This window comes from Camelus bactrianus, chromosome 17 (genome assembly GCF_048773025.1).
Source record: "Camelus bactrianus isolate YW-2024 breed Bactrian camel chromosome 17, ASM4877302v1, whole genome shotgun sequence".
NCBI classification, from domain to species: Eukaryota; Metazoa; Chordata; class Mammalia; order Artiodactyla; family Camelidae; genus Camelus; species Camelus bactrianus.
The window spans coordinates 59670487-59694267 of record NC_133555.1 but is presented as its reverse complement, the minus strand read 5'-3'; the positions used below and the strand labels follow the sequence as shown (position 1 = coordinate 59694267).

The window sequence follows — 23781 nt, the reverse complement described above, 5'->3', positions numbered from 1 at the left end:
TAACTCCCTGGCACCCAGAATGAAGTTCAATCAGGACACTTGAGAAGGACCATTCTGATCCCACCTAGTCACAATCCAGGAGCTCTTTGCAGGGAACAGCTTCATACATTTGTGAAATGCTTTGCTTTCTTCCTTGACTCTAAACCTTGGGACTAGGACAGAAATTAGGGGAAACTTCTCATAAGCTACCAACAACAGAAGACTAGCTGAGCCTAAACAAACAAACAAACAAACAAATCAATTAATTAATTTTTTAATATTTTTTATTGATGTATAATCATTTTACAATGTTTTGTCAAATTCCAGTGTTCAGCACAATTTTTCAGTCATACATGGACATACACACACTCATTGTCACATTTTTTTCTCTGTGAGCTACCATAACATTTTGTGTATATTACCCTGTGCTATACAGTATAATCTTGTTTTTCTATTGTACAATTTTGAAATCCCAGTCTATCCCTTCCCACCCTCGGCCTCCCTGGTTAATCTTTTTAAAGTGTGGCTATGACTGATTCAGCATCTTGGTTACTGCCAAGGAGGAAAGCAACCTACCAGTTGCTCGTTAGTGGGAGCCTGATGATTGGCTGCTCAGCCACAGATATCCACAAGAGGGCAGCAGAGGAGTTTGCTTGCTCAAACACAATCCCATATGCCCTATCCTCCAGGGCCTCCATTCTTCCCTCTTCACCCTCTCTTTTAGTTCCCCCCTCAAAATGATCTCCTGCTTTTCAGCTTACTGTGGAGAATAAATCTGTTGGATCTCCACCTTCTGGAAACAATGCTCAAACCACTCATGCCACCTAATCCCAACCATAAACAAACTGAGAAAGTAGCATTTAAACCTTTGTCTTCAATTAAATTGCATGGCGAGTGATTTCCCCAAGTCCCAAAAGGAAAAAGGGAAACTATGCAAAAAGTCAAGAAGCCTTGGCTGCTTACTCTCTGAGATTCCCCAAACTTATATCAACTTATAAACTTTTTTGTGGTGATACTTTTCTTTGGTTTCAGAAAGCTAAATGGACCACTATCTTGGAAGACCTGGAGGGGTCTCAAATTACTGCTGAGTTCAGTCAGAAAGTAAGAGTTAGAGAAAAAGGGTTAGAAGCCATTCCAAGATTTATCTTGTTAAAATCGTTTGGTCCTGTGTTCAAAATTGTAAACAACTGAAGGATGAAATGTGGCAAATTAACACCAGCAATTAGAAACTATTTGGAAAGATCAGTCAAGGCTTGAACTGAATTACAAAAGTAGCCTTTGCTCTAGCCACAGCTTTCTGAATGACATAAGACTTGAGCTTTATGACAGAAAAAAGTCTACTGTTAAAATGCTGAGATGCCTGAATTTCAGACATCAGCTCAGCATTGTGAGAGTAACATTTCTAAAAAATAGAAAATTCACTATCAAATCACATGGCTTTACAATTAAAACTATTACAAAAATCTGAACAAAGACAGGACCCCAAAATAAGGGCTTCCATTGAACAGAATACTTGCTGGCATTAGAAAGAAAATTTCACTGGATTTTGGACTGTCTAGACTCCAAATAGAAAGAAAAGCCCCCAAAACACACAGGAGGAATACTAACTTAGCTCTGAGGAAGCAAGCATTCTTTGACCACAGTTCCCACTAAATTCACAGGGTGAGGTTACCTTTATGAGTTGAAGGGCACCCTAACACATTTCTCTTTAATTTTGGAGTGACATATTTCACTTTTAACACTGCTTCCTTTTCTGGCAACTTCTTCAAAGTCATCAAACTGCCAGTGGTGGGTTTTGATAATTTCCCTCATAGTTTGCTTCCCAGTCCCTTAGTATATCTATAAGATCCCTTCTGTGTCAACCCAATTTTCCTCTTAGACCAACTACTCCAATAACTTCATGGATTGGGTTATTATACTTCATTGTGATACTGCAGGACTCCTTTCACAGGTCTCCTATTCATTTCTTTCACTTTTGTTACCTCTAATGGCTTTACCTGACTTCCTTAAGCTTCTCTGTCCTCTTCAACCTAGTACCAATCTTACTGTGGACTTAAGTCAATTAGTGGACAGGACTTCTCTTCTTTCTAGACAAGGTATTTAACTGAAATTGGGCATGTATGAGGTGGAGAACCCCATAATAGAATGCTATGGTAAGTAGAATTAGTTCTGTCCATGCCCACCCCCCCAAGATCCCCCAATATAATATAACACAAGAGAAACTTGATGGGTGCTAATAGTTCAAGAATTATTAGATAAGGTACTCCTGGTTCCTACTTGTATCCCATGCAACACTTTCATTCTGGCTGTTTAAAAGCCAAATGGAAAGGATACTGGCTATTCCAAGACTGGAGATACTAACATGTTCCCCTTCAAATCTAATAGAACTCTATCCTGAGGTCTATTTAAATGTTCCCATAACTATATACTTCAACCCTCAATCCACCCTTATCAGAATTTCCCCTTCCCACTCTAGCCTTAAGCTCTCTATAATCACTCAGCTTTAGGCTTCTTTTTCCCTTCTGTGGATTTTTGGAAATGTAGGGACCCTAAAAGCAACTACCACATGTGGAAAAGACTAGTTGAAAACAGAGTGGATATTTTACCAACTCAAATGAATTTGAAAAATACCCAGATAGCTGCTTGGTGTCTTCCTAGTCCCCATTCAAAAACTGAGTTTACAGTCACCTTGACACTTATCCAGATGTCAGGCTTCCTCCCACACTCACAGAGGCCTGCAGACCTGGGCAGATGTCACACACCAAACCAGACTCTTCCTCACTACCACTGAGTGTATTCCATCACGTTTTGTTTCTCTTTGGCTGATCTAGGAGTTACTGGCAGTGCTATGTTGTTGGGAGTGAGACAGTGACTGGCATAGATGTGTGGATGCATGGCTTGGGGACCAGGCAGGAACCCATGTGGATGATGCATAGACACATGGACAGTACACAGATTCCTTTTCTGCATCTCTGCTCCAAGACAATGAGGATAGTTAGACACTGTTTAACCCAAATGGCACTAGAAGCAGACACTCAGCCTGAGATTCTGGACTTGGACCATTTTACTTGGCTTGTAAGACAATGATACATATATGAGCTGATGACAACCCCTGGTATATCGTAGCACCACATTTACTTAAACCAGGATGACTTCCCATTGTCCACCTTTGTAAACAATGTCTTACTGGAACATTGTTATGCCCATTTGTTTACCTATTGCATGGATGCTTTCACTGAATAGTTGTGACAGAGACCCTATATCTCAAAAAGCCTAAAATATTTACTATCTGGCCTTTTATGAAGAAGTAACCATAGACACGGAGAATGCTGAGGAAGGTGGAGAAGAGGAGGAAGGAGAAGTACTCCCTATACCCTCACAGTCTGGCTTCCTTGGACATCTCCCTGCTGCACTTCTCATCTTTCCCTTATACGCTGCTCCATTTTCTTTCTCACAAATGTGTGCCCCCAGTCACTTTCTTATCTGACCAAATACATCCCTTTGGAACTGGTCCAATTTGCTAAATTCCTGTGGAAAGAGGGTATCTATGTTAGGAGAGGGTCCATGTGTTAGGGAAGTACAGGCATGCTGAGCAAAATGCCAATAGTGAGCATCTCCAGATAATACAATGAAGGTTGTTCATTTCCATCTTTAATCTTTATTTTCTAATTATGATAAAAGATTTTCATTTAACTAAACATATATATTAAGGAACAGATGTAAAATGTTAAAAGCCCTTTACTAACAAAAATACCCAGGAATCCCCGCCAAGAGGAAAATGCTTGAAATATACTTGTTGTATACAGCCTTGCTTACATTTGTGCCATGGATTTTCTATTTTTCTTGTTTGCTAAGGAAGCTTAAGCCGCCTTTGGCAACTTTACAGGGGGGGAGAGATGTATCAAGAAGGGGGGCTATGAAGGCCTTCCAGTGCAGGGCAGCCCACAGAAAGCGGTGGCATGTGTTAAGATGTGACTATTAAATAGCTTTTTCTAATCTCCTCTCATCATGAACTACACACCCATATTCGAAATGTAATCAGTGGATCTAGCATGACTCTGCTAACTGAAAAACAGCATGAATTACTTTTGCTTTCAGTTTCAGTTTTATTACCATCATACTAGATGGACCAAGAAAAGATGAACCTCTTCGCTCTTTTTTAGCTTTCATGAAGGAGAGTCAGACTGGTAGGAGGAGCTAGTGAGAAAGGTGTGAGAGGCACTGAGAACCGTTCTTTTATCCCCAGTGTGTGGAGCAGGTATGTCCTTGTCTTTTACATGGAGTGCAAAATTGATGTCTTTTCTGTTTTTATTGAAATAGAGTCGATTTACAATGCTGTGTTAGTTTCTTGTGTACAACATAGTGATTGATATATATATTCTTTCTCATTATAGGTTATTACAAGATGCTGAATATAGTTCAATAGGACTTTGTTGCTTATCTATTCTGTATGTAGTAGTTAGCAAGATTGATTTCAGATTCAAAGTGACACCTGAAGAAGGGCAAGTGGCCTGCTGTCTGGCATGCAGGGGTCTGTGGCTGGCTTTAGTTCAAAGGAAGCTCAGCTTCTCTGTATGTACCAGTAGCAGCTGCAAAGTGACAGCCAGACACACTGTGTCCCCCTCGATGTTCTTCTCCTTGAGAGAGTCCTCCTGGGGTCCTGCCTGTCTTCCTCTGTCAAGCTCTGTGGGCTGGCATTAGAATTCAGAGAATAAGACCGTCCCTGGCAAGGAGGTTATAGGGAACTGTCATCTATAGAAATTGTTTCTTTTTAATGTTTCTATTAGTCAATTTAAGAAAGCTCACAGTGAGAGCTCTGTAAATCTCTATGTAGAGATAAATTTAGTCCCCTCACCCCTGACCTTTATTAGTTAAACATTACGATCACATCAAAACTATCTTTCTCTTTCTGTCTCCCTGGCTCCCTGTTCCTCCCTCTTATTCTCTCTCATCCCCTGTCCCCCAACACCCGCCCCCTCATTTGTGGGTTTGTTTTTCATAAGAACATTGGAATCATTTGTAGCATGTTTTATACGTACACAACCTAGGTTTATAAATCACTCTGGGTGATTTTTTTTCTGTAGATCACATTTTGAAAACCAACCTGGAACAGGATTGAATAGCTGCAGATTGTTAATTTGATGTTAAAAATTATGTGGCTTATTCACAGCTAAGAAATCACAGGTCTGTTTCTTTAAAACATTTTTTATTGAGTTATAGTCATTTTACAATGTTGTGTCAAATTCCACTGTAAAGCACAATTTTTCAGTTATACATGAACATACATATATTCATTGTCACACATTTCACTGTGAGGTAACACAAGATCTTGTATATATTTCCCTGTGCTATACAGTATAATCTTGTTTATCTATTCTGCATATCCCTGTCAGTATCTACAAGTTTTGAATTCCCAGTCTTTCCCTCCCCCCGCCCTGTCCCCTTGGCAACCACAAGTTTGTATTGTATGTCTATGAGTCAGTTTCTGTTTTGTATTTATATACATTTTAAAATTTTTTGAGATTCCACATATGAGAGATCTCATATGGTATTTTTCTTTCTCTTTCTGGCTTACTTCACTTAGAATGACATTCTCCAGGAGCATCCATATTGCTGCAAATGGCGTTATGTTGTCAGTTTTTATGGCTGAATAGTATTCCATTGTACAAATATACCACTTCTTCTTCATCAAGTCATCTGTTGATGGACATTTAGGCTGTTGACATCTCTTGGCTATTGTAAATAGTGCTGCTATGAACATTGGGGTGCAGGTGTCTTTTTGAAGTAGATTTCCTTCTTGATATATGCCCAGGAGTGGGATCACTGGGTCATATGTTATGTCTATTCCTAGTCTTTTGAGGAATCTCCATACTGTTTTCCTCAGTGGCTGCACCAAACTGCATTCCCACCAGCAGTGTAAGAGGGTTCCCTTTTCTCCACAGCCTCTCCAGCATTTGTCATTTGTGGACATTTGAATGATGGCCATTCTGGCTGTTGTGAGGTGATACCTCACTGTAGTTTTGATTTGCATTTCTCTGATAATTAGTGATCTTGAGCATTTTTTCTTGTTCCTATTGATCATTTGTATGTCTTCCTTGGAGAATTGCTTGTTTAGATCTTCTGCCCATTTTTGAATTGGGCTGTTGGTTTTTTCTTATTATGTAGTATGAGCTACTTATATATTCTGGAGATCAAGCCTTTGTTGGTTTCATCATTTGCAAAAATTTTTTCCCATTCCTTATATTTTTGTTTTGTTTTACTTCTGGTTTCCTTTGCTGTGCAGAAGCTTGTAAGCTTAGTTAGGTCCTATTTGTTTATTCTTGCTTTTATTTATACTGCTTGTGTAGACTGCCCTAGGAGAACATTTTTGAGCTGTATGTCAGATAATGTTTTACCTATGTTTTCTTCTAGGAGGTTTATTGTATCTTGTGTTATGTTTAAACATTTGATCCATTTTGAGTTTATTTTTGTGTATGGTGTAGGGAATGTTCTAGCTTCATTGATTTACATGCTGCTGTCCAGTTTTCCCAAAATCATTTGCTGAATAGACTATCTTTATTCCATTTTATATTCTTGCCTCCTTTGTAGAAGTTTAGTTGACCAAAAGCTTGTGAGTTCATTTATGGGCTTTCTATTCTATTCCGCAGACCTGGTTTTTATAAAGTTGTTTCTCTCACATTTTCCTGCAGCTTCCTTTAAGTTTTCCATTTAAAGAGGGGGACTGGACTACTCTGGTCATTATAATGTAGCTGTTAGAGGATCCTGTTTTACCTTTGTATTCTTTTCTCCCACAATGAAGAATCAGAAAAAAGGAGATGGTACAGGAGCAGTGTTTGAATTTTCTTGCTGCTTTGCTCTGAAAAAAAAAATTATAGACCTTGTTTCTTAGTAACCTGAAGTTTGCAGATTGTGTTCAAATATGTAATCCAATTTGTTTAGTGCAATTATTGTGGATAAATCTCCATCTAGTTCAGTAAGCATGCACTGAAATCCCATTTTGTGCTGCATTCTATGCTCATATATAAGCTTTTACTTATCTGATTTTATTATGAATACATCCTCCAGACTGGACTTACCATTTTTTTCATATTACCCCTATAATTATTCTTAAAAACTTAGGTTTAGCTAGGTGAGGCTTCTTGTTTAAGGCCACACAAGTAGTAACTGATAAAGCTGGTATTTTTTAAAAATATTTTTGATAGTATTTGAGGCATCTTGAATACTTGACCTATAAATATGGAACTGAATAGTTTAGACATTTGAATATAATATCATGTTTATATAGTCTGATTATGAAATATGCATAGATATTATAGGGAACTTTCATTATAATGCCAATCAGAAATATGCCAGAAGATCCATGATATAATTGTGTTTTTAGTACTTAATTTTTAAAATCAAATTTGCTTTGGAAAACAATTACAAGGGAATCTCATATCCTTTTCACCTAGATTTACCCACTGGTGGCATTTTCCTAGATTTGCTTCCTCTCTCTAAATATATGTATAAGTCTCTCAATATAATATAAAACAATATTTGCATTTTCATTCTTATTTTCGTTTATGGGATTAAGTTGCAAAAATCCTGACCCTTCTCAGCTAAGTACCTTGGCCTAAATCTCTCAAGATTCAGGACATCCTCCTGAAACAGAAGAAGAGTGGCAAGCGAGAGAAGGAGCAATTGTGTGGGAACATTGACCTAAAATGTGCAGTCTCCTTCTCAAAAAGGGGAGGCAGGAGGGTGGGAAAAGTCTTCAGTAGTTTACCTAAGAGGATGATGTTACCTGTGCGTTTTTCCATACATAGACTTCATTATGTTCAGGTAGTTTATTTTTATTCTTAATTGTATTTTGTTTAGTTTTCACATATTTGTAGGCTTTGCAGTTTTATTCCATCTATTAATTTCCAGTTTCATTTCATTGGGTTCAGAAAAGATACTTTGTATCAGTTTAACCTTTTAAAATTTGTTGACTTGTTTTGTGGCCTAAAATATGGTCTATCCTTGGAAATATTCCATGCCCATCTGGGAAAACGTGTTTTCACTTGTTGGATGAGAGTGTTCTGTATATGTCTGTTAGGTTCAATTAATTTATCGTGTTATTCAAGTACTCTGTTTTTTCTACCTATTATTGCAAGTAAGGTATTAAACTATTGTATTATTGTTAAGTGATCTGTTGCTCAATATTGTCAATGTTTATTTCACACATTTTGGAACTCTGAGGTTCAGGTATACATATTTAGAATTGTTTATCTTCTAGATAAACTTGACTCTTTTAACATAATGTCCTTCTTTGTCTCTTTTAACAGTGCTTGAAATAACTTTTTTATCTCATATAGATATAACCACAACAGTACTCTTTTTGTTGTTATTTGAATAGAAAATCTTCCTGGGATGTACAGTAAGGTGGTAGTTGCTCAGGCTGACCTGTCTCCAACCTGTCTGGTGGCAAACAAGCACCCATTCACTCCTTCTAGTCTAGGCTTCTCCAGCCTTTCTATCTGTTTCAGTCTTTCTCCAAGTAGCCAAGGGGATTTGTCTCCTCTGTGCAGGACCCCAGGACTGGGATGCCAAGTCTGTGGATTGACCTACTCACTCCTCAGGGTTAGGGTCTATTTGCACAGTCTTCCTTTTCCTCTTAGTCCTTCCCTAGGTGCACAGGTCCCAACCTGAAGTTTTTACTCCTCCCTAATTTTGTGGAAATATCTCTTGAAATCTTGTTTGTATAGGAGTTCTGCCAGTTTTCAGTCACTTTTCTGTGAGAAGTTATTATCCCTCATCTTGACCCCCCTCCTCTGGAAACAGTATTCTTCATTGGTAGGTTCCCCCCTACCCCATCACTCAGTTTTTAGCAATTTAAACATATCATTCCACTGCCTTCTGGCCTACAAATATTTTGTTGATAAATTGACTGACAATCTTATTGGATGTGATGAGTTACTGCTTTTTGTCGCTTTCAAGATTCTCTCTTTGTCTTTTGACAGTTTGATTATAATATGCCTCAGCATTGGTCTCTGATTATTTATCCTACTGGAGTTTGTTGAATATCTGGCATTTGTAAATTTATATATTTCATTGCATTGGGAATTTTTTAGCCATTATTTCCTCAAATAATCTCTCTGCCCTGCCTCTCCCTTCTGCTTTAGGGACTTTCATAATGTATATACCTGTCTATGTGACAGTATTCCATAAGTTTGTTAGGCTGTATTCACTTTAAAAAAATTATTTCTTCCTTCTGCTCCTGAGACTTGATAATTTCAAATGTCCTGTCTTCAAGTTTGCTGAGTCTCTTTGCCTGTGCAAGTCTAATCCCCTTTATATGTATTCAAATGCTCTTACCCTGAGCTTTACCACCAAGGCTAATTCCTTGTAGAAAATGTGTAAATTCATTCATTGTATTTTCCAGCCTCAGAATTTCAATTTGGTTCCTTTTTTAATTATTTTTATCTCCTTGTTCATTTTCTAATTTTGTTCATATATTGTTTTTCTGATTTTATTTAGTTATTTTTCTGAGTTTTCCTTTAGCTTTTTAAGCATATTTTTAAAAAGTTATTTTAAAGTCTTTGCCTAAAACATCTAATGCACATGTTTCCTCAGGGTTGTTTTTTTTTTTTTTACCACTTTATATTCTTCCTTTGGAAGGGCCATATTTTCATTTATTTTGTATGCCTTGTGATTTTTGTTGTTGTTGTTGAAAAATTGGATATTTATTTATCTATTTATTTATTTTAAATGAAGGTACTCAGTACTTAACCCAGGATTTTGGACATGTTAAGTACATGCTCTACTACTGAGTTATTACCCTCCCACCCCCTGAAAATTGAGCATTTATGAAAGCAGTCACCTTTCCCATTCTTTGCATACTGGCCTTTTGACAAGGAAGTCTTTTCCTAAGGTGGCTCTTGATTTTGAAACTTGGGATTAAACTTAAGAGAAGTTCTAAAGTCTTTTTAGGCTTTTTTGAGCATGCATCTTCCCTGGGCCTGTGTTTTGCTTTTTCAGTTTTCCCATATATGTGCTCCTTTTAAGTATATTAATTTCCCAAAGGATGCCTCCTTTGAACTTTTGATTGTCTATTGTGTGTCTCCACCCTGAAAAGAAAAAGAAAAATTCAGTTTCTCTTCTCAACTTTCTATTCTCTATACTTATATCTGGTCACCACATACGTGAGCATTTTTTCACAATAAGCAATTCTGACACTAACTTCCAAGAGTTAGTTTATACCCTACAGATTAAGGGCTCAGTCCCACAAGACTTCTCCTCAGTTCAGATGCAATTACAAATCCAGGTTGTCACCTGTGCTTCTGACTAACTGGCTGTACATTGGAGTTACCCATCTCTTCCCCAGGTTCAATGATTTGCTAGGATGGCTTAAGAACTCATGAAGGATAGTTTGCTTACTAGATTACTGGTTTATTTTAAAAAAGGATACAGCCTATAAACAGCAAAATAGGAGATGCAAAGGGAAAGATATCAAGAAAAGCATGTGGAGCTTCCATGACCCCTTTGGATGTGCCACCTTCTAACAACATCCACATATTCATCAAGCCAGAAACTCTCTGAACCATTTCAGTTAGGTTTTATTTATTTTTTAATGGAGGACTTCTTAGATAGATATGGTTGAGTAAACTATTGGTCATTGGTGATTAACTCAACTTTCAACTCTTCTCTGCTCCCCAGTGGTTGGAGCATCAGGCTAAATGTTGCAAATTTCTAATAACATTGATTCCTCTAGCAAACAACTCCATTGTAGTGATCTATGGGCTTTACAAAATCACCTCATTAACATAAAATCAGTTGTTGTTGAAAGGTGCTTGTTATAAATAACAAAAGACTCTTCTTTCATCTTTATCAGCCTGGAGCTATTTTAGGAATTGAGGACAAAAGACCAAAAGTTACAAGAAAAATAATTTCATCTCTCTCATCACATAGGGTTTTAAGAGCTATATACCAGGAATAAGGACAATGATCAAATTTGTGTTTCTTATTATACATCTCAATATCACACACCCATAATATCTTGTCATAGGTGTCTGCAGGTCATTCTCCCTGCATCTTTCCCAAGCAATGCCCACTGCTTCTCCCTGCCTAAGATCCAAATAAGGGAAAAGATAACAGTCCTTCAGGCAGCCCATGAGATGTCAGAACATTGTAAATGCAGTCTGCTCTGCTCTGTTTATTTTGAAAAAGTGAATTGGAAACTCAATTGATGCCTTAGATAGTCTATTTTATATATTCACTGGTAACCTCTTGCTCTAGGCATCTGTGGAGCTGTCTCTCCACATTTTTCCTTGAGAAATACCTGCTGCTTCTTTCCAACTGATATCCAAGTTTTACCAACACCTCCCCCTCTGCCACCCTTCCCTGAGTTTCATGTGAAGTGAAACAGAGACCTGAAGAGGCAGCCCTGACAGGTTAGAACATTATAAAATTCCCTCTCTCTGAATCAGGGGAGGGAATTGGGAAATGATTTGCCACTTCCTTAAAGACCTTACCACAATGGGGACCGAGGGCAACAGAAAAACCACAGAATTTCCTACCATTTTGAATGAGGCTGTTTCTTGATTTGGTATTTGGTTGGTTGCTTTGGACCTTTGACTGTTTTATGGAACTACTGTAAGGTTATTCTAGCTAGTATTTTGGTTGTTGTTTATATCTCCTTGGGGAAACAAGAGCTTAGAGTTTGCTAGTCTGTCATTTTGCTCAAGTATGTAGATTTTCAATCCTTTCTCAATGACATTCACTCAGCCTTTGTGAGAACCATTTACCTCATTTCCAAAGTAGTTATGTTAATTTCTAACTTTCAGTCTCTTGTGAATATCAGTTTAGCTGGATATGTAAGTTATTATCAAAGGGCTTGGTATATTGTAGGCCTTCAGTGCATCATAACAATAACTTTAATTATATTATTATTTTGAAATAACAGTTTGGAGAGTGATATTATATTATTTCACTACCAATATCATGAGAGACTTGAGGGAATGATGGGGGAAAACCTCTGCAGTATGCTAATTCTAGGTTACATTTTGTCTCATGGAAAGCACAGAACTCTTACTTACCTTATCCTATGTTGATAGATGCTTTGTATAAGTCTGAGTTAGAGAATGACTTTATAATCTGATTTCCACTAAGAAGCTCTTCTAGGTTGGCAGGTTGCCATGGCATCCAGACCCAAAATGATGGACCCCATTTGTCTGCTGGAAAGTGTCAAGGTGCTTTCAGTGAACCAAAAATCTCTGCAGATTCTTGGTGAGATTTCTTTGCCAGTGCTGGTGGTGGCCATCATAGGGCCGTATCATACAGGCAAATCCTACTTGATGAACCATCTTGCAGGTCAGAATCATGGTGAGTGTTGTACTGGGTCAAGGACCAATTGCTTGATTCTAGCTAATACCTCAGCTTCTTAATTTTTGTCCTGATCTTGTGTAGGGAGAACCAAACTTCTCTTAAGAAATCAACTTTCCACTCCTATTTCTCACTGCTAAACCACTGTCTTACTGTAATTCATTATCATATTGTATGTTTTATTCCTGTAAAGCAAAATTTCTCCTACCAATTCTCACAATCCTACCTTATTTTACATGCTTAAGCACTGGACTCTTGCAATTGTGTCTACTCGCTCTTGAAACACATTTTGCTTTTTTATGGACTATACTCATCAACATATAAATGTGTTCAAATGTCTATAATCTTAAAAATATTTCCTGTATGTCATATACTACTGTGGCTAACACCTCTCCCCACTTTTGAAAAATTTCTCTGACAAAAAATATAATCTTGATTTTTTTCCCACCTTTTTCTCTTCCCATGTCTGTCTTCAGTCCATTTCTCTCTGGCTTTGAACCTCACTGTTCTTTCAAGATACTCTTGTTATGGTTATCAGTGACTTCCATTTTGTCTGATTCATGGATTCCCCTTTGCCTCTATGTTGAGCCCTTGCTTGGTATCTTTATCACAATTAATGTTCCTTCCTCCTTGAAACAGATGACACACAAAGTAGGACATTCTTGAGGAAATGGAGAAAGCACCAACTCGTATGCTGGGATACTGACATTCCAATAGATCTGACTCTGTAGCCCCTTGGTGGTTTAGATTATCTGCTCTAACTAAATGCTGCTTTCTCCCCTCTCCTCACAGGGTTTCCTCTAGGCTCTACAGTGCAATCTGAAACCAAGGGCATCTGGATGTGGTGTGTGCCTCACCCATGCAAGCCCAATCGTACTCTGGTGGTCCTTCTGCACAATTAGAGCCTGGGGGATGTGTGAATGGTAAAGCAGAAATTCACAATTAAATCCTTTTTATTCTGGATTTTCCCCTTATCTCTCCATGGTCCTAGAAATTTTACTGCTTTAATCTGTAAAATCTAGAAATCAATTATAGTAAATAAGGCAAACTATGTTGTGTTTGAATCTCACTTCTAGGTAAGTTATCATAGTGTCTTAGATAAATTCTTTTATTTCTTGGCACTGTGTGGATGACTTGATTACATTTAGTAAGTCATTATTGAACGGCTGAGTTCCAGGCCTTTGGACTTAGGATTGTAGATATCAGTGACCAAAGTAAATGTCCTGCCCTAAAAGAGTCTTTAGTTCAATTGACAAGACATTATCTGCAGTCAGATTTAATACCATGTAATTGGGAAAGAAGCAGGCTGAAGAGAAGAAGAAATTACATTGCATTGCAATCCCCAATTTCTGGAAATTTCATGGGAGCTCATGGCTGGATTGGCTTTTTTGAGTTAGCCTGAGTTTGGGAAAGGGGTGCTGATACATTTTTGAAGAGCTGCTCCAGAAGCCTTTCTAATTAAGAGGGCTGACACCTGAAGACTGTCTTCCACCAGCACTCCCAACAGCTGGGGGAATAAGTCCTTCAGTTTTGAAAGGCAATCCAGGCAGCACCTGACTGGTTTTGAGAACTTACAGTTAAGCATAACTAAGAAAGAGAAGTATCAATCTGTGAGTGAGGAAAAATTTCTGATTCACCTTCTTAGCTACAAGGTGAAGAGTGTATTTGAGGGTTGGATTTAAGAGACGGGTTTACATTTTCTATGATGAAGTTCATCAACTACTCACAGAGTGTTCTGGAAATCTGTGAGACAACTCTGAATGTGCAAGTTGTATAAAAGAAAGTTTTTGTCCTACAAGAAACATTTTAAAATGGATTTTTGGTGTTTTAGCTTTCTGCTAATGGGTGAAATGAACTATCCCTCTTTTCCCCGTTTTGAGATTTATTTGGAAATAGTACCTACATTTTTATAGCTCTGTCTTTTTTCTCAACAGGAGTTAGAAAGTCTGCTTATTTTTAAAGCCATATATCAAACAATGATATAATCTTGCTGCTGAAATAATTGTTTGTCATAACTGCTACTTCTTCTTATCCTAATTGATTATTTTTAAAAACTGGGTTTTGGGGAAAGAAAGTAATGAATAGACTCTTATCCCCCCAAACTCCCATTTAGAATCTTCTCAACATAAACCACAGTTTTTGCATTTACACTGGGAGCAACTTTACATGTCATTTATAATTAAAAAAAAAAAAACTATTTCCAGTTTATGCCATCATTTAGACAATGCTATGATTTATACAACTTAGCCTGGGCTTTAGGGCCCTTGATTAGGCTGCATGAAACTCACCTTAACTTCTCCACTTGCCCTCTGCCCTCAAATGACTCTGTTCTAACTACAAGACCCCTGTCTTCTCCCATCTCTAATTTTGTTTCTCTGGGTTTTCCTGTCTATGGGATCAACTTCATTTCTTCAGTTCCACATTTACCAGTTCTTTAATATTCAGCTCAAGACATTGAGGAAGCTTTCAGATCACATATTCTTTCTCCAAATTTCATAGCTCTGTTCTTCCTTGATAGACTTCTAAATTTTAGTTTAGTGTTATAGCTATAGGTTTCACTGCTTATATACATTACTGAGAGTAAGCCTTTTACAGATACTTCTATCTTTCTTGCACTTACTGTTATGGATGTTTGTCCACTGCTTTGAAATAATCATGTTGAAAGAAAATTTTTATTTTTAGCATTGCTTTTTTAAAATCTAAGAACAGTGGGGGATATTTAGTAGCTTCCTGCAAGTATTTATTGATTGCATATAATTTAAATACCCAGTTATGCCAACTATGGTATATTTTATATGGACTCTGATTAATAAATATATGCAGAATGAATAAGTGCCCACACTCATCACTGAATTCCTAATTACACAACAGGTACTGTATTAGTTTTTCTGTATATGTTATTTTACTTTATCCAATTGAGGAAAAAGAAAGCACTGTGAACACTAGAATCCTTTTATATATGAAAAATTTGCAAACACAAGAAATGTCTCTGTAATTGTCAAAGTTGATATCTGCATTTACATCTGTCTTCAAGCAATTTCTTTGCATGGTGAGTATGTTAGCTGAAATAATAAATGAAATCATGATTGAAGAAGTGTACAGATGAATTTCTAATGTAGGGGTAAACTTCTAACTCTCTTGTTCTAATGTGCTTTCTAGGATGAGTCTAAGAAGGATTCATGGATCTTTGCCCTGGCTGTGGTTCTCTGCAGTAGCTTTGTCTAGAACAGCATGAGCACCATCAACCACCAGGCCCTGGAGCATCTGCAGTATCCTTCCAGGTCCTGAACCACCATGTTTCACTGAATTCATGGGGATGAGGATAGAGTCAGTCTCTCCCTTCCTGTCATTTAGTTTCTTGTGTGGAACAGAGGGGACCCATGGCAAAAGAGTGTGTTTATAATATTTTTATACTAGAGAAATGTGGGAATTGTTGGTAGTGAGTTTCTTTTCCCTAACCAAATGTTAGTTATGCGACAGAGCTTGAAAACATCAGGGCAAAGTCCTCTCAAACACCTGATAGAGTAGAAGATTCCACAGAATTTGTGAATTTCTTTCCAGACTTTATCTGGACTGTATGGGATTTCACCCTGGAGCTGCAGTTATGTGGTCAGCCTATCACAGAAGATGAGTACTTGGAGAATGCCCTGAAGCTGATTCCAGTTATCAGAGTATGGCCTGGGCAGTGTACGGTCCAATAGAGTGTGGGATCTACTAAACAATATCCCTCATCTCTGTGATTGCATTTGTATTTGAAACTAAATCAAAGTCTGTGGAAATGGTGGCTGGAAAGTGGGTTGCAAAGATCTAGGGGCTACAGTTGAAGTTTACTCAAGAAAAGTAAAGTGTAAAGTGAAATTACTCAAAACCAATTTGTTTTTTATACATCTTTAAATTTAGCATCCAGATTTACATGGGTGATGAAACATTCTAAAGACTGGACACTGTGTTTCCTTTTCCATCAATTTTTCTCTGTTGAAGTAAACAACTAATCAGCTAATTGTTAGACATGAAACTGCAGTGAAAAGCTTATCTAATGAACAAAATATAGATTTCACATATTATTCTTTTCAAAGAGGGCTAGAAAACTTCTAATCCTGTATAATTATATCATCTACAAAATGACTGTATGTTCTAAATAAACCTGAAGAAGTGACTGTCTTTACAATCTATGCCTTTTCAATAATACTGACAATTATTAGAATATTCATTTTACCTTCCACATCATAGCTTTCTCCTAATTCCCACATGTTTACCCATGAATTAATTACAAGGTAAAAAATTATTTTCATGGGTTACATTTCCAAGGATGTGTGTCTATTGAAACCTTGAGAGAAATATCAATCCCAATTTAGTCATTCTTCCTTTCACGTTTCTATTTATGATTTCTCAAAACAGCTATTAAGAAATTGGCTGGCAGGAGAGGACCAGATATAAACATTTACCTCAAAGAGTTTATAGATTAGTGGTGATACCTTAAAATTATATTTCAGGTACATTTATACTTCAGAGGTTTTTACTAATAAATACATAACACTGCATCAATTATTTTTTGCATCAAAACAGTTTTTCTTTAATAATGAGGATGTCATTCCTAATATTCCAATTACTGTCCATGATCCCTTGTTTGTAGCTCTCCTTTTTGGTTCCACAGCTCAATTCCTACATGAAGTTGAGTTGAGCAGAAAGTTTCATGTGACCTTTCATCCTTTTAGCTGCTAGTTAAGCAAACACATCATAGGGAACCACTCTACTATGTGCATGTCTGGAGAGACCAGCCATAGGTTTCCTTTACTGGATCAGATGTCTCCCTAAATTTCTCTGCAGTTATATCATTGGTATAAGTCTGATGTGCAAAGAAGTATTGAATGTCTATGTTAAAACAGTTCTATGTGTAGAAATGGCAAAGACACACAAATCCCTGCCATGAACACCTGTAACCCCCTCGCCTAAAGACTCTACACACTCTAATCCCTGTTTTTCTGTCCCTCAGGGAAGAATCCCAAAGCCCAAACATCCAATCTACCCAGAGACTGCATCAGGCATTTATTTCCAAGATGGAAGTGTTTTGTCTTTGACTGGCCAACATAGGAAAAAAAAATTCTAGCCAATATTGGGATGGTATCTGAAGACCAACTGGATCCTAAATTCCAGGAGCAAACAAAAAATTTCTGTTCTTACATCTTCACTGATGCAAGGAGCAAGACCCTCACAGAAGGAATCATAGTCACTGGGAAAGGTGAGTCTCTTTTTCCCATTTCCATGGGGACTGCTATGTGTTGAATATTTTATATAATGTGCTTTCTAGTATTTTTGTTTGATTCTATAAAGGATTCTGATTTTACAGACTTTTATACTCCATGAAGAAATCTGTATACTTTATAATTATCTCACTTTGGGGGATTTACAAATTCCTTCCCCAAATTGCAACTTTTGTCAATGATATCGGTGACTCCCACTTATCTGAAAACAACCTCCACTTAGAATATAATCACTCTCTTGGTGTAAAAACAGAATACTGCATGTTTTCAAAGAAAGTCCTATACAATAAGTGTTTTTCACAAGGAGAATTCAAAAGATATTTTGATAATTTAGAGTGGTCCAAAAATAAATATTAGCCCATAAATCTCTGAAAATCCATTCAAAGCCTCAGAATTAGGAATAAATTAAACATGGTACACTTTGCCTCATCTGTCTATCTATGTAATCTGTATTGCTTTCAATTTTTAAAATGAGAAACTGTATTTTCCAGGTAGCCCCTAGTATGTTAGATAGAAATAGATATTAACTTTTTTAGTCCTGTGGCCTGGAAAACCATAAAAATGAAGAGTCAGTAGGAAAATGAAGGTGATAATAGTAGAAGGAGTTAGGGTTGCGTGTGTGTGTTTGTGTGTGTGCATGTGTATATGACCCTAGAAGCATAGTCTCAGAATCCTGGAGCCATTGACTGATAACTTGATATTTAGCCCCTAAATTTCCTGGCTTCTTCAGGGCTGAGGACTCTGGTTGTGACATACCTGGATACTATCAATAGTGGAGCAGTACCTCGCTTGGAGAACCCAGTGACAACTCTGGCCCAGCTGGAGAACTCAGCTGCCATTCAGAAGGCAGACAACCACTACAGCGAGCAGATAGCCCAGCAAGTGAGCTTCCCCACAGACATGCTGCAGGAGCTGCTGGAGGCGCATGCTGCCTGTGAGAGGGAAGCCCCTTCAGTCTTCATGGAGCACTCCTTCAAGGAAGACAAGCAGGAGTTCCAGAGGAACCTTGTGGTAATCTGTCTTAGTATTTACTTTATGTCGCCTCCCCTTGAAGAATTAAGCCTAGAAGTGTTGTTACCGGTCCCATGGCTCATCTCTCACTCAAGGATAAAGAAGTCCATGTTCTCATGAGGGACAGAGTTTCAAAGGACTACATTTCCTTCTTTTTTGACTGCCAGAACTCAGGCAGTTTATCTGGAACTCCCTTTGACCTTCAATGAAAAATCAGTATAGATATCCTCTTGAATTAAATACTTCTGTGGATTCCAAGCCTGTCCAGAACACCCAAGACATTCTTTAGCTGGCTTCTTTTCTGTGAACACACTCCTATGGCTGGGAACCAAAATTTCTCTTTTCAGATCCACATCTCAGGCCACTTTCAGCTTAGGTTGCTCCTTGTTGTATCTATCATTGAAGACAGAATCACTGAATGTGGCAGCTTCAAGGAACCAGAGAGATTAGGTAATGCAAATCCAACAGCTCAGATGAAATACCCAAAGGAGGTTAGGGAACTTCCCCATGGTCTTCCAGAGTTTTCAGAGCTGTGAATAAATCAAATCTTGTGACTGCTGTTTTATTACATGTCCTCCAACAGAATACTTTTCTCATGAGGAACACAGTTAGACCAATTCTTCTACCAGATCCTTTGGAAATTTACTTCCTCTGTTCCTTGCTTCTGGTGACAGCCCTCTATCTTTCTTCCCTCTAGGAAATCATAAAGAATAAGAAAGATGATTTCTTGATGCAGAATGAAGAGACATCAATCAAATATTGCCAGACTAAACTTGATCAGCTTTCAAAGGCACTAATAAAAAGTATCTCAGCAGGAACTTTCTCTGTTCCTGGAGGTCATGAACTCTATAGGAAAGCAAAGGAAATTATTGAAAAGGAATATTACCAAGTGACCATGAAAGGAGTGAAGGTGAGGAATAAGGGAAACATGGGGAACCTACAGAGTACTCAAAGGGGTCTCCTGAAAATCTGAGAGTGCAGCTCCATGCATGCATAAAGAGAGTGTATGGGGCCATTCAAACAGCTGTGGCTTTTAAGGTTCACTGCATGCTATTTATTCCTGAAGAGAGTACAAATGTCAACTCCCAACCATGAGTACAGATTTCTTAAATCCACAAGAGACAGAACAGAAATTATTCATTTTTTTTTTACTCAACAACATATTGGACGTGTTGAGCACTGATAATTTACAAGTCAGTCTTTGTACACAAGGATGATCACAAGTGAGACAGGAAGTCAACTACATAGGCAAGCTATAACACTCAGGAAAGAGCTACTTAGGTGTTAGAAACAAACATAATAATAATAATAATAATTAATAATAATAATAATAATAATAATAATAATAATAATAATAAACAATAATAATGCAACTAATATTTATTGAACTGTTGTTTCCTATAGCCAAAGTGTTAAGTTCTTTCCCTAGACTCTTTAACTTAATCTTTCAAATAGCATTAAGAAGCATCTACATTATCAACATTTTAAAGATCTCAACTGAGAAGCATAGGCAGGTTAAAATAAGTTGTCTAAAGTTATAACCAGCTAGTGGCAGAGGAGAACAGCAGCACAATTTAGAGGCACTATTTCACACTGGTAAAGCAGATATGTAAAAGCACCAGAGATTTGGGGTTTGTAGAACTGAACATGATTCTGACTGGCTGGATTCTAGAGTGGGGAGAAGAAAGTAGCACTGGGCAAGAGACTGGAGAGAGACAGGTCATTCTAAGGAGCTTGGACTCATTGTAAGGAACCACTGTGGAACTTTAAACTTAAAGCAAAATTTACATGGACTTAGTTGTCTTTGCAGCACTAATTTCCCTATTGGAAAGCTAATTTCTGTGCTCCTCCTTGGTTCCTCAGGCAAATGAGTTCCTCCAGAGGTTTCTGCAGACCCAGGTGGCACTAGAGAAATCCTGCAGGCAGATAAAGCCCTCACTGATGGGGAGAAGGCCATAGCAGGTACGGGGTAGGGCTGGGCTCACAGTGGGATGCGTATGTTCTTGCAGTGCCCTCTGACAGGTGTGAGAGCAAAACCTTCCCAATATCGGAGCTTCCTTCCTTTCTGTGGAGCAACCCTGCTGCATTTGGAAACAGCAAAGGAAACTGTGATTGGATGCCAGACAGGCAGAGCCTTTTCTCTCACATTCTGAAGTGTGCTCTCGATGGTGTGGACATGGGGTGGGGGGGAGGACTTCAGAGATTTCCTACCTCTCTCTTCAATTTGGTTTGGCCTCTGAGCTCAGGAGGGTGGAGGTCAATTCTTGCCTATTTTTTCCCTCTCTAATACCTTCCTGGGGCAGAAGAGCGGACCTGGAAGGAGACAGCTGAGAAGGAACAGGAGCTGCTGAATCAGAAACTGCAGGAGCAGCAGCAGCAGGTGGAGGCTCAGAAGAGAAGTCTCCAGAAACACATAGTCCAGATGATGGAGAAGCTGGTGAGAGAAAGAGAAAACCTGCTGGGAGAGCCAAACAAGATATTGGAGCATCAGCTGAAGGTGAATCAGGCTGTGGCAGTAGTAGAGCTTGATAACTTTGCCCCGGTACCCCAGGAAGGGATGGGTGAAGGTTACAGCATGGTCATGCAGAGATTACAAGTGCATCTACTGCTTGTGATTTATTAAAACCCTGAAGCCTTTGAATCCTTCCAAAACCTTTAAATTCGGCTCTGTAAGTAGACTTTGGAGAGTTCAGGATGAGTATTCCCCCCTCTACTCCAAGCCCTCAGAGAATATAAATAGGGTTGAATAGCCATTTAGAGAATTTTAAAATGATCTCACAGGGCTTGATTGAACAGATATTCCAACTATGTGTGTTTAATATGAACAACAACTAGTACGCTCTACCAAGATTACTACCTTTTACCAGGAGACCTGCTCAGCCCAAGGCCCTGAGGTAGATCTGTGCTGACATAAAACTACCAGAAATGTCCAGATTTAAAAACACATAGAAATAATAGATTTTACACTTGCTGCATTGCCTCCAGGTGTGGACAGATCCCCAAGCTATCATGTGGCGTGCAGGGATTTCTCTCATTGTTCATCTGAACATGATTTATAAGAGATTTCTGTAATTTAGGGGCCATGTGTTTATAACAGATTTTTATAATATGGGTGACAGTGTCATCCTGAGTGGGACTGAGAATTAGTGCAGTCAGACCAAGGCTACCTCTCATTTGCATTTTTTGACTGGAAAATATTACATTTGTCCTCATGCCAGGCTTAGCCTCCTGGCAAAACCCTAAGGTATATGAATATTATTAAGGCTGTAAACTACACTTCCTCTTAATATTTAGGTCCAAACCAGGAAATATTCCTTGTTACAAGAGTCTCCTTTCATGATTAAGAGAGAACAATTTTAGGAATAAAACAAAGATAGTCTGACAAAGTTTTAAAGTTTGACAAAATGTAATCCTTGAAAAAATGGGGGATTTAAAAAGTTTTACTTACTTCCTCATTTTTTTTTTTTAGGTCTAAGAAGATCTGTGTACTGAAGGATTTAGAAAGAAATGTGAGGAGATGAGGACAGAGATAAATGATTTGGGAGAGAGAATTGTTGATACTAAAAATGATGATAGTTCCTTGCTTGCACAAGCCTTGGACAACCTTGGCAAAAGGATCGCTTCGTTATTGCCTGCCCCAGCTAACATTCTTTGTAATGTTATGAAATTAGTGAGCTCACTATTTAAAAAGAAGTAGCTCTCCTTGTAAAGAAATCAGATATATAATATAATATACATGTATGTTCTCTGGCCTATTTCTGATGTGCATGCTTTTCACTTTCATCCAGCAATGCTTTAAATATAAAAAGTGATTTCTAGAGAATACTGATGCCTGGCCCACATTAGATAGAATAAATGCATGGACACTTTGTTATAGTTTGTTCAGTTTTAGGAAATATATATGTGTGCAAAATCATATATATGTGTATGTACATATATACAAGAGTTTCACTGAGGCTTCACTTCTAATGGCAAAAGATTGGAAACCACTTAATGCTCATTTTTGTAATTTGGTAATATATATTTTGCATGCATTTATACTAGAATACTAGGTTGCTAGTAAATAGATAGTGGAGCTCTATTCGTATAAATATAGAACAATCTGGAAGATAGAATGTAGAGTGAAAAAAGAGGCACAAAACAGTTTGTATAATGTGTTCACCGTAAAAAAAAAAAGGCAATTATTTTGGGCACTCATACACATGTATGTATAGTACATTTCTGGAAGATTCATTAGAAATTGGTATCATTGGTTCTTCCTGGAAAGGGCAGCTTGGCATCAGGGATGGAAAGGACACATGCTTTTCATTTTATACTCTATATTTTCAATTTTGCAAAGTTAGCTTGTGTTATGTCTCGATTAACAAAGAAAACAAACTAAAATACTAATAATTAAAATAGTAAATGGAATGTGAATAAATGGAATTGCTCATTGCTTCCATAAATGACATTAGCCTGCTTAATGAGGGGTCTAAGACTAAGATCAGAATACTAGAAAATAACGTTTGCATCCTAATCTTGTTTTTGCTTTGGCCTTGGTTTTTAATCCCTTATATTTGCTTCAAAAATAAGGTATGAACTTTCCTGTTACCCCTTGAAATCTCAACAGCAGTAACCTTTGCTTCATAGGTTTCAATTACACTTTTACAGTGTTTAGAAACAAATTACAAAACACTAAGAATATTCACTGGTGAGAGGAATTCCCATCATCCTTAAGTTCAGTGGTGGCATCTCTGCTGTAGACAAGTACAGAAGGGGTGATGCACCACTGCAGAAGTGGATGCCTTGATAGTAATGGGGAATGAAAAACCCAGACACACAGAGGCCAGGTGTTGGCATTTAAACATCAGAATTCAAGTACACACAATAAGAGTAATGAGCATCGTGGTTTGTCTTAGCTCAGGCTGCTATAACAAATTACCATAGACTGTGTGGCTTACAAAACAAACATTTATTTCTCCCAGTCCTGGAGTCTGTAAGTCCAAAAACACTGTGCCAGCATTGTTATTTTCTTGGTAAGGGTCCTCTTACAGCTTTACAGATGACAAGGTTCTTACTGTGTCCTAGCATGGTGAAGAGAGAGAGACAGAGAGAGAGAGAGACAGAGAGAATGAATCTCATGATTCTTTGTTATACAGGCACTAATTAGATTCATGAAGGCCCCACACTCATTATCTAATCCCTCCCA

The 23781-nt window shown here is 37.9% G+C and overlaps 1 pseudogene; it reads left to right on the top strand.

The window, feature by feature from the left end:
- Positions 1-20645, top strand: part of LOC141573698 (guanylate-binding protein 6-like) — an 82929-nt pseudogene extending 62284 nt beyond the window's left edge.
- The last annotated feature ends 3136 nt before the right edge of the window (positions 20646-23781 follow it).